Source organism: Dicentrarchus labrax, unplaced genomic scaffold (genome assembly GCF_905237075.1).
Source record: "Dicentrarchus labrax unplaced genomic scaffold, dlabrax2021, whole genome shotgun sequence".
In the NCBI taxonomy this organism is placed as follows: Eukaryota; Metazoa; Chordata; class Actinopteri; family Moronidae; genus Dicentrarchus; species Dicentrarchus labrax.
Window position 1 is genome coordinate 15,803,834 of NW_026136712.1, and position 16,281 is coordinate 15,820,114.

At 39.5% G+C, this 16,281-nt stretch overlaps 1 protein-coding gene across 1 annotated transcript in view; it reads right to left on the reverse strand.

The window, feature by feature from the left end:
• Positions 1-13,638, reverse strand: part of LOC127373309 (carbohydrate sulfotransferase 15-like) — a 34,500-nt gene extending 20,862 nt beyond the window's left edge. Inside the window, 1 exon segment of the mRNA XM_051417668.1 lies at positions 13,419-13,638. The gene's annotated coding sequence lies outside the window, so the exon portion shown is untranslated.
• Between the last annotated feature and the right edge of the window lie 2,643 nt (positions 13,639-16,281).

A 16,281-nucleotide genomic window follows, 5' to 3' on the forward strand; every position in this document is an offset into this window, starting at 1 on the left:
AGTGTGGTTTAATATTACACCAAACACATTACTTGAGCAGCTATTTTGTCAGAAATGCAACAGAAGAGCAGCTGGTGTATCTTTTACAGTGCAATCAAACAAACTCACATAGTTGTAATAAATAAGTGAGTAAAAAATAAATTATTTCTCACAGTAAAGTTGGTTACCTTATTGAGGAGTTTGGGTGTGTTCTTGTCGCCTGCAACTGTTCATCTAACTGTAGCTGCTCCTTGTTGTTCTATTTACTACCTTCCAAAAATATTAAATTATATTTATAATGTGAAGCAGATGTAGTAGGAAATGTTGGATTTGTATTAAAAGCAACTTAATATAGACAGTAAACAGTTTACTGGGATGTTGTTATCAGTGACATAAAATTAAGATGGATTACATGCAGTCATTGTTTCCTGTGACTCCCTTGTGCATGTAAAGGCAATCTGAATCTAACTACCACTAACAAATTACCTCCCATATAGAGATTTAATTACTTAATGTAAATGTATTAAATGGCTGTTGCATAAAAAATGCAGACCATAAATAATAATAAAAATGAAGTTTGATTTGATTAAAATCTTAGATTATTATTTTAAATAGATTTAATGTGTCTGACACAATGAAACATTAAGTTTCCTGCTGCAAGAAGATATTTATAACTGTAATTTAAAGTAATAAGGCCCTCTTGTGAAGAGGACATCTAGAGGACACGTTTGTGTTTTGATTGCTATTTTTTTTTTTTTTTAAAACCTGATTTGCAACCTGTATTATTGATTTTTTTTCCATCCCATTTTAATCGTCAAAGTAAATGCTCATAATAAACACGTAAATGAAAATTATGACCCTTTACTATGGAGTATCTATTTAAATAAATGAAATCAATTGGAAAAAGCCTCATTTGCTGGAGTCAATGAAGCGAGAACCAAAGCAAGCTACTGATGCATGAAATTAATCCTTACTATAGCTTGTACAAGAGAAACATCTGGAAATAGGATTGCACTGGGCAACAACTCTACGATGTTCCACAAAGCCCACTGATAATAGAGCAAGCAGGAGCCCTATGACCTGTAAAATATGTCACTTCCTTCTTTGGCACCCCAGGGGCTTCAGCCCAATCTAATCATGTAAATCACAACCATGTAACACAAGCAAGAAAGAGAAGATCAGTATTACGGTAAATGTGGCTCAGAGTGGATTCATTTGTCATATTACCCAGGGAGAAGTCATCCGTCACATTCCCCCAGATCACACACGCTGTTGACCAAAGATCAGAATCTAATCTCCAGGAAGTCAGGCAGGAGGCCCCCCCAGGAGACCAGAGGACCTGACCGTGACCCGACCGAAGAGCCGCCGGGTCAAATTATATACACAGCCTTTGGACACTTTGACTGTTGCGGAGGGTGGCAAGAAACATGGCCTCTGCCCTGGATTCATAACTGCTGCTAAGCAGGGATCTCGTGCAGAGTCCCAGCTCAGCATTTTCTTCTGTCTTATCTTTTATTCATTATTTTAATTTCACTGGCAGCCTCCCACAGCCAGTGCTCCTTCTGAGGTGGATAAGTGCTTATGATGGTGTAATTAAAAAGTGCAGAAAAACAATGGCTTCCATTTAAATTATTGATTGTGGTAATGGATATGTTGTGAAGAACATGGTGTGCTCTGGTCTCTACACAAAACACATACAATGAGGTTAAATTGGGACTGAATATGATCATTTAGAGATAAGAGGAAAGGTGAAAGGCGACGTGTCTTATCTGAAATGGTAGCCTACTTTACATTAAATTATGAATAAACGATGGTAATTGTATTTGAAGAGCTGCATCTTTAACACAATAAACAATCAAGGATTTCTTGTGTGAATGAAAAGGAGCTTCAGGTTTGAGGGGCATATGCAAAACAGTGCTGCGTTCGCACAGCAGCTTCCAATGAATAATTTATCTGAATGAACTTAGATGTGATGTGTCTGTAACTTATTATCTAACTTTAGAAAATGTATACCCTGATGAATTCAAATAATATCTGGGGACATCTTTGTGTGTATTTCCATATTTTTCCTGCTACTGTTGGAGATTTTTATATAAGATCTGTCTAACGGTGATCTCACAGTCACTTTCATTCAGTTTCTCCATCATATCTTTTGTCTAGCTCTCTGTGTCGGTGGTCAAATGTTTTTGTCGCTCGATGTTGATCATACTTTGTGTGTCTTGCTGACAGATTTTGAGATGTAGGTTGAAATAAAAGACATAGAAGAGGCATTGATGCAGCTGACTGACAGGGAAAACCTATTGTAACTAAGTTGTGGGGGAAAAAAGTAAAGTGAACTGGAAGTCGTGAAATCTCACTTCAATTCATGGAGGCTCAGTGCTGCGTAGGAGGACTGGAGGTTTTTGGTGTTTGTGAAATATGTGCCAATCAGTTTCTCATCCCCTTAAGGTCCATCTCTCGTGTGTTAAATTGCCAATAATGTGGGTGGCGAATGCAGCCTGCAACATTTATATTGAGAACAATTAGCAACTCAGCATCAGAACTGTTTTCCTAAGGTGGATAAACAACAAGGCTTCCCACAGACAGTCCAGCTAAAAAGTTAAAGTGTCAGTCAGGATTACATTAATACCTTTTTACTGATAAAAATAAGAGAAACACAAGCATACTGGAGACAACAGTAAAGCAACTGCACATGCTAGAATTTGGCCCTTTACCTAATCTGACCTCCTCCTTCATACGACCACCTTTTCATTTGTTCGACACTCTACCAATGCCTGCTCCTGCTCACCTCCTCACTCTCTTTATGAGAGCTGACAGGCCAGCTCTCTACATGTGGACCAAAGTTCAATCTACTGTTAATCTTCCTTTTTCACAAGAAGCAGACAGACCTGGGGAAAAGCAGTTGGTAATTAATCCGATGGGAATGTTTACTGTTTCCAGTGGAATTCCTCTGAACCCACACTGCAGCATAAATGGCTCTGATTAAAATCGGCTCAGAAAAATTTAGGGGAAAACCGTAACACTGTATAAAAAGGAGAAAAAATGTTGTGGTTTAGACTTTCTAGACTATATTTACATTTAAAACAATATTGCTGTTGTAGGGTATTTTTCCATCCACATGTTATTGCCCACTGACACCCTTGACATTTGTAGGACACATCTGTAAATGCTTCTATGCTCTGGAATCACACTGCACTTCAAGTTGGTAAACCGCTACTAAAATGTGCCTTTATGGCACATCTGTGCAACATATAAATACAGTATGTATTTTGGTAATCACTCAGTGGGACTATCATGGGAGCCAATAAAGTTGGGAAATTTCAAAACATCAAGCGCTCGGAATGAATGTCCCCCTACAGAAGGCGTCAACAGTGAACATGAAAGAGTGAGTGGCCAACAACATCGGACAAACATGTATGACTGATCTGGAGAAAGGCCGACTGCAAGTCATTTGGATGCCATTATGATGACAAATCACTTACAGATGAAAATCTATAAAATGTCACATTAGGACATTTTAGGGCAGTGGTTCTGCAAGGTTTTGGCTGGTGATCACTTTTTGTGACTGATCATTGTAGGTAGCCCACAGTTGTAACCGGTTTCTCCAAAGAATGATTGTTCTTTCTGAGATTATTATTATCATTATTATTTTTATAGGCTTGAGGAAAAGTTAACTACTAATTCACACAAAAATGCAAAAGAAAAAAACTATTAGTAACTATTTTTTAGTAGAAGCACCTTTTCTGCTTTTCTATTTCTATGTTCTATATTACCCTCTTAAATCAGAGGTAGGAAGTATAAATACAATGTATCTATGTTTCACTTACTTTGTGTTTGACAACCTTTCACTTTTGCTCCCTATATTTTTACACAAATATCTGTACTTTCTACTTACATTTTCAAGCTCCTTATAGGCTTGTTACTTTATAGTTTAATGCATTTGCAGGGAATTAAAATTATTATATTTTGCATTCCTTCCAAACACCGGTGCATATCACGATTGACCGATGAAACATGTAAGATGATTAAAACAATATAAAAGACCTACAAGGTGAAACAAGAGAGGGAGACTCAAGAATGTGTGTACTTTTGCCACCTCTGCCTTAGATTTATCTGGCAGACCATTGCTGTTCCTGACCCGCAGGTTGGGAACCACTGTTGAAAAATTGTTCTTCTCTTGAAGGCCATGCAAGGCCATTTTGAGTTCTCCTAATTGTTTTTTAGAAGGTTTTTTCAACACATAGAGGAAGATGTAATCCATCAGATGAAAAATTGCTAGTCATCAAAGTGGAGTTAGGTGATTTTCACCTGACAGTGCTGACATTATTCTCAATGGTGACTTATTATTCAGCTTGGAGAGTTCAATTATATCATAACTTAATTGTTTTAAATCTATCACACTTAAGCCTAATTGACAAACACTTTACAGCTTGTTAGTGGCCAGTGTGATTATATAAAATTCCCAATTTACATGTCACTATTACAGGTAATACTTTAGGTTAACACAATGGTTGTGTGATGAATTTGTAATGTGGTGAGGTGTTATTAGTCTTTCATTTATCACTACAGAATAAAAAAGGACACTTGGGATTTTTCCTGCTTGTAATTCATTGTTCTCAGTAGAAACATATATTTTAAAACCTCGAGTTGCTCAGCAGACAGAAGATGATGATGACGATAATGGTACCCTGGACTCATATAAGTTGAAGTCACTAAGGACTGGATGACCGAGTAAGGAAACTGAGGAGCTCATTTGTTAAATCAAATGAGGCTTGAGAGAAACTTTCTTTTCAGTTGAGCTGTTCCTCTGCTTTTTCTCAACTTCCATCAAATGAACTAGTTCACTAATCAGACTATGACTAAAGCTGGAGGAAATCTTGAGTGTCTCCCAAAAAACAATCCACCATCTTTGTCAAATCCTGCAGTTGTGAGGATTCCAGGAGCAACTCGGTGCAATCAGAGAAATTCAGCTTTTCACTGCGGATACAGCTTGGATGCTGTTGACGCCCAGCAAGGCACCATCTCCACTCGGTGAACTGAAAAAAAGTCAGCCAAGTCAGTAAAGACTACGGCTTTCCATCTGTGAACGATGATGAGGAGAAGCACCATGGGCTGTGATGTTTTTCAAGACAGCTTCCTGTTTCGTCTTTAATTCCCTGCTTTCTTAAGGTTCTCTGGGAGACGTATAATAATCCTGTGCAGTGGAGTTTCACACCTAGTTAACAGTCAGAGTTTCATCTCTAACTGCGCTGAGCCTCCTGCCAGATAGGGATATGTGCATGGATTGAGTGTTAGCCTATGACTGCCAAGAAAACGTGTGAATTAACAAAACGTAGGCTATTACTGAGTCGGCTGGCTTACTGCTCCGCTCGGGAGTGGGCCTGATGCAAACAGTTTTAGGGAGGCTACTTGAGGGCATCCCAGCGGATCCATAATATTAACTTGGCCTGTGGATTTTCAACTTATAAAATGCTGTGCTTTATCTTCTCCCTGCTACATTATGCATTTGACTCCACAATAATGGAAGCTCAGACATATTCTCCAGGCTTAGCAGACAGGCAGGCAGGTTAATTCTCTAAATTAAAGGTAGAGCATAAATAGGTCTCCTTTTTTTTAATATGGAGGATTAATTGCACGGTATCTTAATTTTTAAGGGTTGCCAATATGTTCCACCTCTCTCACAGAAGGATCACTTGCACTGTAATTTAAGAGTGAGGTTTAGCATAAATCAGAATAATACATCTGCCCTGTTCAGTATGCTCTCGAAGTAGATTGTGGAAAAAAAAAAAGTTTAATCACAACTTTACCTGCTTGGCCATATCCTGATAAATGGAGAGAGGGGGAGAGATTTTCGAACTACAACAACACATCCATCTTGCAGAAAATAAAACTTTCCCTGGTTCGCCAAAAGGTTCATACAGGCAGTGGCTGCCTGCACAGATATAAAACTCAGCTCCAAATTAACTTGGCAGGGATAATCCCACAAAATGATAGCTGCAGCGATGAAAATAGCATTTGTACAAATTCCTTGTGACCCGGTCCAGGTCGGAGTGTGTCTCTTTATTGCCAGAAAAGCCTGAAAAATGCAAACAGCCCTGCAGGTGCGTCTGACGCTTCAACTGGACATTTCGAGGCTGTCTGGTAAACGGAACTCGATGTTGACCTTTGAACTCAAACAGACGTGCGGCGAGGTGACAAGTGCATGCCAGTTTTTTGTTTACCAGTCTGAGCTACTTAAAACACCGCCTCTCGCTTTGGTTAAATGAGCATCATGGCTGCTGCTGCGTGCACTCCCAGTCACCTCCTAAGCTGTACGCTCAGTTGCATTACTTGGAATATGGAGTTAACAGAAATTGAAGAAACACACACACGGTCTAGTGAGAAATGGCTTTGGGATTGAAAGGTTTCATAGTTGCTCATTTAAAAGGAGTAGCTGGAGGTAATTGGAAAATAAATACACCTCTCCCCGATGCTGTACATTGTTGAGGTCCCCGCAGGTCTGTGTTGAGGCCCATTAGAGTGACATCTGGAAGACAGATACTGTCTACACACACACACACACACACACACACACACACACACACACACACACACACACACACACACACAACCACTAATACTGGGTCTTTCTGCTAACCTAAGAGATTCCATGGCAACACATGAAAGCATCCATGACCCAGTGGCTGCCTAAATATAGATTTTAAAAGTCATGTGTGTCCAAACAGAATCGTTTCTCAATTTTGTTTTTCTTTGGAAATGTATCTGTGTAAATGTGTGAAAACTGGAGGGGGAAAAAATCCATAATAATAGAAATCCGGATGCACAACCTCTATGTATTTATTTATTTTCATTTAAACTTAACTTTGGATGACTCTGGTGCATAATCAACAACAAATTTGCCATTTCTCCACATTTCAGTTTTTTTCTTACCCTCATTTATCAACATATCTTCATACCAAAACAATAAAATAGGTAATTTGTCCGTGTCCTCCAAAACAATTCTTACAAAACCTAACTCATATGAGTATTTTCTGATCTGTCACTGACTTAAACTACTTGTTTAGGGAATGACCAAGGTCACAGTTTAAAGAAACTTAAATCTATAATACGTAACTTTTTCCACATTAAAATGTCTAGAAACACTAGACCTATGTGATATATTTCACTAGTCGGCAGTTAATTGCGTCATATCCCCTTTGTGCATGAATCAGCATTGTGGTTGTCATCCAGTCATAAACTGACCTTTTTATCCAGTTTTACATTTCAACAGAAATGGCTCTTTCTAGAAATCATGAACCGGTTACTCAACCACAGACCTTGTAAGCAGTTTCAGGCTTTTTGACTTTCAGTATTAAATGTATTGTACATAATAACCTACTTAATAAATCCAAACCTGATTCTGATTCTGGTTTAGCTTATATCTGTAAAGGCTATATTTATATTTGTTTATATTTTAGCAAATTGGTACCATTTAAAAGTATGACAAATTAGCTATTAGCAGTTCATTTTTGCAACGTACCCGTGGATATACAGACTGTCACTGGGTTACTTTGATACTAAAGAGATTCTTTTTTTTTCTATGAATTTTAAGCAGATTTATGGATATTAATCTGTGATGAACAACGTGTAAGTCACACTGAATTAAAAAATATCACACATATGTCTGTGTGTTAAGATTCGACTAAGTTATGGCTCACAGGAGTACGACATTTGTCGCAAATTAGGGTAATCGGCGTGATTTTGAAGTACCTCGCCTTTTCACGTCACACAGCTATAAGATTCTGTGAAAGCCAACAACAATGAGCTGTTTATACATTATTATTTTTAACTCTTTTAATGCTAATAATGATGAGATAAGACCTATGATGTATTTAGTAAACAGGGATATTTACATAATTGTAAACACAAAATTTCTCTTCATAAGTGCTATTATCCCCTCAATACACAGTCCCATAAGTCAAACTACTAGCTGCAGAAGGGGGATGCTCTCATTTGCCAGACTCCATCTATACAGCGCAACTGGGTACAGATGGTGAGGGAAATAAAAGCCAGTTTAGTTTCCCATGCGTCATTAATACAAGCAATGACCCCCAACTTGGCAGCGGCACGCAGCAACTCCGGGATGCCAGACTTACCTTCTTACTCAGCACCTCAACGTCCCAGCACGATTTCCACGCCCACAGTGTCTCACATTACGATAGAAAAGATGTCAGATGTAAAAAGAAAACAAGTCTCTCCAATGTGAAAAGTCACACGCTTAACATGAGGTCACACGCTGGTTTTTCATGTTGTCTTCTCACATCATATGTTGCAATTACTGCTTCATATGCAGTGTGAAAAAGTATGTGTTTTCCATGTGTGATTATTTTTCATTTGACAATACAGATGGCAGCTTATATGAAGTGGCTTTAACTTTTTAATTGTAACTTCAATGACCCATATCACAGGTGACCACATGACTATGCGGTGTTGGAAATTTTACATGTTCGCATCCTAAAACCAATGTAGCATATGTGGTTTGAATTTACAGGCAGATTTTTATGTGTGCCATTTTTTAAAAGGATGCATCTGACAAATAAACGGCTCATGTACTGCAAGCAGTGACGGTAAGACCAGTTAAAAATGACTCTTAAAGAGTTTAGATCTTACAGACTATGACAAGATTGACTGCAACCTGGAAAGGGAATGAAGCATGCAAGATGCCACCACGCTTCCCCTTGTTTACTAGAGCCAATAACATTGGAGAAAAAGAACTTCCTGGCAAGTCATTCAAGAGATAAAGCAGATTAATGTCTGTCAGCATGTTAGCTTAATCACTGGAAGCCCATCAATCACAATGACAAATAGCCTCGGACTGCTGCTCCAGACAGACAGCATCTTCTAGAGTGGTTGCTCCTCCACAGCCACATTAATCCTGTCCAGTGATCCACTACTCTCATCAGGAATACATAACATAACTTCATTGGAGGATCCATCCATCACCGGGCTCCTGCATGCACCATTATTTTCAAAGTCCAACTCCTGCACTTGAGCGCAGCTGGAAAACAGCCGGGTACTGTCTCCAGTACAGATCATTCAGTCTAAAACTGGAGCCTGCTGTCACTTAGATGCAAGCTCACAAGAAACATCAGTCTGTCTATGAAACATTTATGCAACAAAGGGTTACTAGCGACAGGCATGAAGCTAAAGATGGCATTTTTAAGAGCTGACATGTTTTGATAGGCTGCTGAATAGCCTAGGACTTTAACTTTTAAATAGACACACTGAACAAAACAGCATCTGACAGCCGGTTTGTGTATGTTGATGCAAAAACTCTATCTGCATACTGATGAAGCACATCTATGTATCCACTATGACAGTTTCAGGAGGTGCAGTGCTCAGTTTGTTAACCATCAATACTACACCTACAATAATAGGGCGGCAAGCAACTGTTATTTTCATTCATAATTAGTCTGTCAGTTGTATTTAATGAAAAATGCTCGTCACAATTCCCCAAAGCCCAAGGTGACTTCTTCAAATTACTTGTTTTGTCCTTCCCACTGTCTAAAACCCCCACATATTCCATTTACAGTGATACACAGCATAGAAAAGCAGCAGACCCTTACATTAGAGGCTGGAAGCAATGATTGCATTGCCTTTTTGTTTGATAAATGATATGATGCTTAATTAGTTAGGCAAAAATGTTATCAGTTAATTTTCTGTTGATTATTTGACTAATGGTTTCAGTACTAAATAATAATATTTAAGCACTGAAGGACTACAGAGACTGGCTATGTGATCCAGTGAGGTTAATTTTCAAAACATGACCAAACATTAACAGCAAGGTTACATACACTACAGAATGACTAAATGCTTCCAAGTAGAATTTATGGATGCCTGTTTTAGAACCAAATCGTAGTGGGTGAGAATAAGAAAGGCCAATTCTGACCCATCATATGTTAATGTTCCCTGCATATGGGTTGAGGGTCCATATGGAGTCTGTGTGCCCTGTGCCCCAGAGGAGCCCTTTCGTGCTGCACACAGCAGCCCCTGATGCACATTTGACACTAAGCTTCCTGCAGCAATGACTGAAATAAAAGACCCCTAAAAGAGAGGTCAAATGCTTCATTTGAGAAACACAGAGTGCCGCTTCAGGCTCTTAGGCTGAAAAAGGAGATGTATCCCAAAGAAGGGAGAAAAAAAAAGGTGTCAGAGTTATCAGAGCAGGGCCAGAATGTGTGAGTCACTGGGAAAATGAGCGAACGTGGGGTATCTGAAGGACTGGTCAGAGGTTTTTGGGATGAGACACTGAGGCTCTGGGACAGTCAGTTGCCCCATCTGGTGCAAAATGTCCCAGACAGGCCTGTGTTCTCACAAAAGACAAAGCGGAGCAAAAGGAAGTTGGCAGCGAGTCGTGCAGGCCATTTTTATCACTGCCTCTGATTTCTAGTTAATGTTGATTAATCAAAACACGGCCAGGGCCATACCAAATTATGAATCTATTTCAAAATATGCACATTTCCTAATAAGGATGGGAATAAAGACAGCACTCTCTCTTTTTTTCTAAATGAAAACAGTGTGAATAAACAAGAGCACCAGTGTGTTAAATCTGTGTGACATTAAATGTAGGATGGCTGAACAATTCACATGAAAGTCTTCATTTGGACCCGATTGTCTGGGCTAATATAAGCTGCTCCGCTGCACACAATTCACTGTGCATCTTGTGCAAATTACACAAAGAAAATCCTCTAACAACATTGGAACAAATGTAAAAAAAAAAAAAAAAAAAGCTTTGAAGAAACACTTTTCACTTTTCATCTTCTGACTCATGCTAATCCAGTCTGTGGTTCTACATTTGTCCAAACATGAGGATATGTTTTCTCACTGTCGCTGGCTAATGACTTTAAATCCATGAATCTGAAAAGGGCAACAGTCCTGCGCATGTTTGCTGCCAAATTCTCCCCCCGTTTTCATGATGAAGTGGCCTTTAAAAAGGCCATTTAAATTGAGTTCCCCGAGATTCCCTCCGCCATTTCAATTTAATTCCCTTCCCTTGAGAATTCTCCGACAAAGATTTCAATAACAAAGGCATTCCCTCTTTGTCTGTATTGCAATAATTAAGAGTCTACAGCTGGTCTATTACTGAAAGAAGCATTATCACTGGAATCTCTAATGAAAACCAGCGACGGAAAATTCCCCCTAAAAGCTGCACTTCCTGCTGTGATCCCATTTACATGTAATCAAAGTTTAGCTGAAAAACTCTAACGTCTTCCCTTTTCATAATTGATAAGAGTTATGACATAAATATTGTTCATTCATGGTTCTTTCCACAAAGCTCTGATTCACGTGCAGATTAGACAACACGGGGTGATGTGATTCATTGTTTATTTACTTTAAGGTCTTTTTAAATGAATACTTCATCAAGTCACTATAAAGACCTAAAGTTGACGCCGCATCTAAATCAAGAACGATCAGCCAGAAATATCATAGCTCAACTTATCCTGGACAGAGTAATTCATCAAAGTGCTTCAGTCACTCCGCGCGCAATCTACGGTGGGAGAGATGAAATGAGCTCAAACAAAACAGAGTGCCTGCTAGAGGCCTAGACTACACCCTGTCATGGCGTCTAAATCAGTCTAATCATCCATCCCACTCGCTGTGTAATAATATATTTCAGCGAGAAAGAGAATCCCCACCACATTTATGACACCTACGTCTCTGCTTACCACACAGATTCTGTGTCAACTTTTAAACACACTGCAACACACTCCTGACACACACACACACACACACACACACACACACACACACACACACACACATGCAGAGTGTACATCATCTAAAAATTAGACTTGCATAATTATGAAATTTGTGCTTTGAAACTGTAAGTGCTCTTTATGGCGTTTTTTTTATTATTGTTCCTGGATTTCATTGAGTATTAGTTCAGTCTAATTATTTGGACATATACAATGTCCAAATAAACTGCCAAAAAGGACCATCCTCACCAAGTTCCCATAGCCGAAGATGACATCTCCAAATTGCTTGTTTTGTCCAGAATACATAAATATTCAGTTTACAATAATATAAATCAAAGAAAAGCAAAGCAATTTTCTGTCATCCAACTAATCCACAGTGCTCTTAACAAATTCCCACCACTTCATCATGTTCGCCTCCGTTTTGTCAGATTTCCCTTCACTTTGTGTTTGAAACTCTTCTGGCTAATGTGCTGGCAAGCAGCTACCATGTGCTTAATTGAGAGCTCAAGTACAGTAATTAAACCCCTTGTGTTACACTGCACATTAACTTATTCAACTTGAAAGTAATGAGGGGAAGAAGGAGGAGGTTAAAGTGATGTGATGCACCCCGAGGGCCTTGTCTTAACCATTAACCAAAAACTTATCAGCCCTCACATGAATCCATATTGTAGCAGTAAACTGGAGATGTTTATATCTTGAGATGCTTTTAAATGCAACTAAGGAAAGCGAAAACCTTGATCTGTAAACTGCTCCTTGTCAATTAAGGATGCTGTGGTGTGAACTGTTGGAAGCTTAATTAGCAGATACTTTGATAGCTCTAAAGATCCTGAACACACTGGTTTTCATAGCCTCTAATAATCTGATGATTTAAGGTGCGTCTGTGTGTGTGCAACCAGGTTGAATTTCACTCAAAAATCAATTAAAACAGATAGTTTTCCTTCTGGACAACATTCCCACTCAGTCTCATATTTGCCTCGCAGCAGTCAGTGGTCTATTTGGTGTCTCAGGTACAGGACAAAGAGAAGAGAGGACCACTCCGTCCCCTCCTGATTCTTCCCTTCCTCTCATTGGTCAGCAGGAAATCCTTTTGTTTTGGCTCTCACGGCTGAAGAGCGTAACAACGCATCTTCATAAATGGAAGTCAAATATCTCCTGCACAGTCACAAAGAAAAAATGTGACAAAATATCTGATTCTGGCTGTTTCGATTCAAACTAATCAATTATAGAAGTCATAGCGACGTGATTAGATGTCTCCGATAGTATCTAATGATTGATTATAATTCCCCCCAATATTATTCCACAACCTGCTGATAACTCTACCAAGCTGCAGCTCTTTCTGCCTCTTAAAAACGATGAAAACTGAGTCAACTCTTGAGTTAGATTAGAATACATAGTGACCCATTCATTCTCTACGGGCAGCGGGCGCCTCTCCGCTGAAAGGAGCCCGTTATATTGGCGATGTCTCCGGTTTTATACAGGGCACACACAGTCAAATCACTCAAAAAAAAAAAAAAACTTTTCCATTTCTGCAACCACTCGCTTCTGAGACACAGTCTGAAAAAGGCATGAACTTCACCCACACGGACAAGGAGACAGATTTCACAACAGAAAGTGTTCAAGGGGGAAATGAACGCACTGCCGGGAATCAAGACGCACAAGGACTGGAGAGCGTGTTAACATAATACTGTGTGCAATAAAACATACCATGAGTTTCTTCTGGGAGCCTGCGGTGCTCACACGACCACCCGGATCAAACAACTTCTCGTTGCCGGCTCGTGTATTTCCATTCCGGTCACCGCTCACGGGATTAATGGCATTTGTAAGTCCGCGTAATAATATGTTTTTTTTTCCTCCGCTGCCGTTGTGTGAACAAGTTGTAGAGTCTCTGCGCTGTGACAGCCTCTCTTTCTCTTCTGCTTCTCTCTCTCTCTCTCTCTCTCTCTCTCTCTCTCTCTCTCTCTCAAGCTTTCGATATGAACGGTGGGAGTCAGACTCTCTCTCTCTCTCTCTCTCTCTCTCTCTCTCTCTCTAGTGGTGGGGTGGTAAGGGTGAGGGGTGAAGGGAAGCAGAAGGGGAGGGAGCATGGGTCCCTTAATAAGAGACGCTATAAGACTATAATCTTTCCTATAAAACAGGAAAACTACATCTACTGGAATTTGATGGGAATAAACATCATAAAATATACACTTAAAGGGCCAGTTCACACAAAAAAACACATATTTTATCACCAACCCTAAATGGTGTAAAATCATGTGCATAGTTATTTGCCCAGATCTTAGACATAGACATTTCTTCTTCCACCCCATTATAATGGAGGTGAATGGAATTTCACTTGTGGTCTGCCACAGTAGGCCTATTGAAATACTACATTAAAACAATTCAAGCGACATCCCAGTGGCCTAGTGGTTGAGGCACATGCCATATAGCCGCCAGTGTTTCCAGTTGGACTCCTGCCAAGGACCTTTGTTGCATGTCATATCCTTCTCCCTCTAATTAAAAAAAACAATTCCTCCTAGACTGTTCCATTAGTAGAAAGTACTTGATCGCATTTTTATTGTTATTACTAGGGTCCTTTAAACGTTCACACTTGATACATGCAGCGAGATGATATAGTATCGTCAGCTGCCAATCCACAAATAACAAGATTACAGAGAGAGGTTTAAATTACACAAAATATATACATAAATAGATCGGTTAAAGACAGCTCTAATCCCATGAAAAGACCAAAACCAATAGTGTGTTGATCTGTCTCTCAATACTTCCTACTTCCCCAGCCTGTCTGTGGCTCTCAGTCCCATGTCCTTTGGTTACCTACTGTGGATATAAATCTTTAAAAAGTCATATTGTTGAATTTTAATTTTAATTTTAATTTTAATTTTAAAAGGCTAGATAATTTCCAGAAAAGGCTGGACTCTTCACAACAAAGGTATATGGCACAGAGGAATAAGCTATAACAGACTTTGGCTAGACAGGGAATATTGTTAGCAGAATTATTTCTTTGTTGGTTTTGGTGTCTTTATAGGATTTGTTGACAATCAAGAGAAAATCATAGTAGTAAGAGTAGAGTAATGCCAGCGTTAATGTTATTTTTCCATGCTTTAAGCACCATAAACATCCAATTCATGTCCATTGCACTTTGGCAGAAATCTCAGAGACAGATGCCTTAGAAGAAAAAAAAAATCTGCATGGCTCCATACCATCGTTGAATGAAGAAAAACTGACCCTTAAAGCTCACCATTGACCCATGTGCTGAACAGGTATAGCTCTCTGTAGGAACTAAATAAATACAGAAACAGTATAAACCCATTATTGCCCAAGTCTCTAATGGACCCTCATTGTATTATTGTGGCGCTCTTTCCTTTATAGAGGAGTTGGTTAAAGGGGGGGGTGACAGTGGGGGAGGGGACAGAGGACACTGAGACAGCTGCTCACTGGCTGGTTATTTAGACCATTAAGGCAAAGAAGGATTTATAGGAGACCACATTATGTCTGTATATTTGATAGATTTGCTTTGCTTTGCTTTGCTTTAACCTTGCAGTGAGTTATGGTGTCTACAATATAAAAATACCACAGCTCAGAATTTAAGAATTTAGTTAGGGTGTTTGCCTCCAAGATGAAAGAATATAACAGAATGCACTGCAATTACCAGGGAAAGCAAAAGGCCAAATATTTCACATTGATTTGAGAATGTGTGTTTATCCGTCAGCAGAAAGACAGACACCTTCCCCCAACTTAACTTATGCTCCCCAACAGGGAGATATGCATGTAGACCAGAGATGATTCATCGCGAAGCGCAAGCAACTACAACAAATCAAAGTCTGACCGCGGTTGTAGCCGCATGCGGCCACAATTTAGTCTGCGAGAGGTGGATTCACTAAGAGCAAGCTCAGCTGAGAAATGTTGTCTCATATCATCTCATATCAGTGATGCCACCACCTTGCCGAGTCAATCATCATCATCATTACAAGTATTGTAATGGGCTGGCTACCATTAAGCCTTTTGTTGCTGTTTTCCTCATTCTAGTTTCAAAAGCTTCCAACATCCACTATTGCCAGTATATGTCCTTTCGTTTATTGCAATAAACAACTAGCCTGAGGGAGGTTATAGATTTTCAAAAATTTCATCTTCTCACAATATGAATTCTTCTGATTGCCTGCTGTCTATCTCACTCGAGGATGATCGCAATCTAATCGGCTAGTCAGACCGTTTGCAACTATTTATCCTCAAAGCCTCTAATGGCAACAACAGTGATGATGATGATGATGATGATGATGGTGATGATGAAGTGATTGCGTAATGGCTGGTTGTCTCTTCAGCAAGTCATCCAGAGCATATGAGTCACCCTGCCTGCAGTGTGCCCCACGTCTGCAGTCAGACATGCCTCTCAGCAACAAGCCTGTCTCAGCCTGTGTCTCTATTAAAGCCCTGTGGAAATAACTAAAAAGGAAAACAAATGTGAAAAAAGGTCTTTTTTACCTCTCTCTGTGTGTTCTGGGCTTAGAAAATTGCATACCTGCGTTTGATTTGTGTGTTTCATCACATACATTAGCAAGGCGACAGGAGGGAA